Below are 4046 nucleotides of genomic sequence, written 5' to 3'. Positions count from 1 at the left end.
CGGGGCGCGGGCCGGCGCAGTCACCAGGGTCGGGGGCGAGCGCCCCCGATCCACATTGGGTCGTGGGGTGGGGAAGAGGGGATCGTGCGGGGGGAAGTGGGGGATCGGGTGGGTAGGTAGGGTTCCGGGGAGGGGTTATACAGGGGGTGGTGTGGGCCGTGTGGCCTGGCCTGGGGGTAACTAGGCTAAGGCCCGGGGAAACAGGGGTGGGGGCCTTTTCTTTTTATTCTTTTAGTTGTTTTGTTTTCTTTTTAGTTTCTGTTTTCAATTAAGTTTCCTTTTATTTATTTAGTTTTAGTTTTCTAAAATATAAACCTAGCCCCAAAATTAGTACTACTATTTAGGCTACGGCCATAACTAATTTGGCACAATAATAAAATAGGTTTGTATTTGTTTATTATTTTAATGGTATTAAAAAAATGTTTTAGTTACTACTTTATTCACAAAAGAGCATTTAAATACTTTTACAGAAATGTTGGGTCAGCACCATAATTGGTTATGGAATATTTGCCACATTTTGAACATTTTATTTTGCAGGTTTGAGAAATTTGAATTTTGGACTTTAATTGAATTTGAAATGTGAACCGGTTTCGAACCAACGCGAGTTATCAACAGTAAGCATGATGATGTGGCATCATTAGCAAAGGATTACTGTAGCTTAATTATCCGAGCGTCACACTCCAGAGCAGGATTACTGTACCACTCTGGTGCGGATCTTACTCTAGTTGACCTAAGAGGTTTGGTAGTAACTTGATCAGAAGTTTCATGATCATCATCATTAGCTTCCTCACTTACTGGTGTAAGAATCACTGGAACTGATTTCAGTGATGAACTACTTTCCAATAAGGGAGAAGATACAATTACCTCGTCAAGTTCTACTTTCCTCCCACTCACTTCTTTCGAGAGAAACTCCTTCTCTAGAAAGGATCCATCCTTAGCAACTAATGTCTTGCCTTCGGATCTGTGATAGAAGGTGTACCCAACAGTATCCTTTGGGTATCCTATGAAGACACATTTTTCCGATCTGGGTTCGATCTTATCAAGTTGAAGCTTTTTCACATAAGCATCGCAACCCCAGACTTTAAGAAACGACAACTTTGGTTTCTTTGCCAAACCATAGTTCATAAGGCATTGTCTAAATGGATTTAGATGGTGCCCTATTTAACGTGAATGCAGCCATCTCTAAAGCGTAACCCCAAAATGATAGCGGTAAATCAGTAAGAGACATCATAGATCGCACCATATCTAGTAAAGTACAATTACGATGTTCGGACACACCATTATGCTGTGGTGTTCCAGGTGGCGTGAGTTGCGAAACTATTCCGCATTGTTCCAAATGAAGACCAAACTCATAACTCAAATATTCTCCTCCACGATCAGATCATAGAAACTCTATTTTCTTGTTACGATGGTTTTCCACTTCACTCTAGAATTCTTTGAACTTTTCAAATGTTTTAGACTTATGTTTCATCAAGTAGATATACCCATATATGCTCAAATCATCTGTGAAGGTGAGAAAATAACGATACCCGCCGCGAGCCTCTATATTCATCGGACCACATACATCGGTATGTATGATTTCCAACAAATCTGTTGCTCGCTCCATTGTTCCTGAGAATGGCGTTTTAGTCATCTTGACCATGAGGCATGGTTTGCAAGTACCAAGTGATTCATAATCATGTGATTCCAAAAGTCCTTCAGAATGGAGTCTCTTCATGCGCTTTACACCAATATGACCTAAACGGCAGTGCCACAAATACGTTGCACTATCATTATCAACTCTGCATCTTCTGGCTTCAATATTATGAATATGTGTATCACTACTATCGAAATTCATCAAGAATAGACCACTCTTCAAGGGTGCATGACCATAAAAGATATTACTCATATAAATAGAACAACCATTATTCTCAGATTTAAATGAATAACCGTCTTGCATCAAACAAGATCCAGATATAATGTTCATGCTCAACGCTGGCACCAAATAACAATTATTTAGGTCTAAAACTAATCCCGAAGGTAGATGTAGAGGTAGCGTGCCGACCGCGATCACATCGACTTTGGAACCATTTCCCACGCGCATCGTCACCTTGTCCTTAGCCAATCTTCGCTTAATCTGTAGTCCCTATTTCGAGTTGCAAATGTTAGCAACTGAACCAGTATCAAATACACAGGCACTACATCGAGCATTAGTAAGGTACACATCAATAACATGTATATCGCATATACCTTTGTTCACCTTGCCATCCTTCTTATCCGCCAAATACTTGGGGCACTTCCGCTTCCAGTGACTAGTCCCTTTGCAGTAGAAGCACTCAGTCGCAGGCTTAGGTTCTGACTTGGGCATCTTCACTTGAGCAGCAACTTGCTTGCCGTTCTTCTTGAAGTTCCCCTCCTTCCCTTTACCCTTTTTCTTGAAACTGGTGGTCTTGTTGACCATCAACACTTGATGCTCCTTCTTGATTTCTACCTCCGCAGCCTTTAGCATTGCAAAGAGCTCGGGAATTGTCTTATCCACCCCTTGCAAATTATAGTTCATCATGAAGCTCTTATAGCTTGGTGGCAGTGATTGAAGAACTCTGTCAATTACACTATCATCAGGAAGATTAACTCCCAGTTGAGTCAAGTTGTTGTGGTACCCAGACATTCTGAGTATATGTTCATTAACAGAACTATTCTCCTCCATCTTGCAGTTGTAGAATGTGACGCCTGGATAATTAAGCTACAGTAACCTCACTCTAGTGTGCCTTGTCAGTTATGTTTTGAAGCCATTTTGCCACTTAATGAAAACCGAGTAAAATTCAAATTTCAAATAATAAGTCAAATTCTTATTTCTTCGAACTGTCAATTAAAAATGTTCAATGAGTTAAAAAAATCACTAAGTAATTATCATATAGAAACCAACATCATTTGACTCTCAAATTAATCCCTAGGACTTATAGAGTGAACCAGCCACATTAAAATCAAGCCAATTCAATTTAAAACAAAAAGTTGTATGTTTCTAAATCAGCGAGACTTGGTGGACTAGCTCAAAACACTGTCTACTATTTATGTGACAGGTTTAATTTGTTACTAAAACCGTTTGGTACTTAAATAAATTGCAAAGCAGAGAGAAAATAAGAGAGACAAGAAGGACACTATAGAAAACAAAACATAGGGGAGGGCCCATGTGGACGGGAAGAGGCCCAGCCCACACTCCCAATCGTCTCCTTCCTTGCTACAGGAGAGGCGGGGGTCGTGGCAGCCATCTAGCCGCCATGGCCTCACCCTGGCCACGTGCCGATCAACCCCGAGCCCCCAGCTGGTTAAAATGACGCTTACGGCCCCTTTGGAACCCTGGATCCATTCCCCTCCTTTTCCTCGCGCCGCCGTCTTCTTCCCACGCTCGGCCGAACCATCGTCGTCATGGCGGCCTCTGTTCCCGCGCTCTCCATCGTCCCCGCGCCCTCAAAACTTGTCCGTGAGCTCCGTCATCGTCCGCCTTGTCGTCTTCACCCACTGGTTCCAGCCGGGAGCCCCTACATCGAGTCCTGCTATGTTGTCTTCTTCCTCGGATGCCGCCGGTCATCGCCGTTCGATTCTCCTCCACCAAAGCCTCCCCAGGCCCGCTAAACCTTCCTACGACCTCGATGTGAGAACCCCTCGGCTTCCCCCTCTGTTTCATTGTTGGATTCGTGCCGTAGCACCGTTACCCGCGAGCCTCGACTCCGCGGTCCTCCATGGCCGGAGCCTTACTTCGTGTGCGCTCACCTGCGTTCGCCCGTGTCCATGCCGCACCCCGCCGCTCCCTTTTGCTGCACGCGCGCACACCCTCCTGCCCAGGCCGCGCCCCTGCGTGCCTGTACGCTCGCCCCGCGCCGCCATCTCTTATGCCGGCTTTTGCCGCTGCTCCCCACGCCGCTCCTCCCGTGCTGCTACCCCGCCTGCCGCCGCCCTAGCGCCCGCGTGCCACCGCCCCAGCGCCCGCACCGCCGCTGCCCTGCCTCAGGCCACTACTGGCGCCGCTCTTCGCCCCGCTCGCCTGCCACACGCGCGCCGCCCCCTGC

Source organism: Triticum dicoccoides, chromosome 5A, assembly GCF_002162155.2.
Source record: "Triticum dicoccoides isolate Atlit2015 ecotype Zavitan chromosome 5A, WEW_v2.0, whole genome shotgun sequence".
Taxonomy (NCBI): Eukaryota; Viridiplantae; Streptophyta; class Magnoliopsida; order Poales; family Poaceae; genus Triticum; species Triticum dicoccoides.
The sequence above is the reverse complement of the archived record's forward strand: the minus strand, read 5'-3'. Positions refer to the sequence as shown.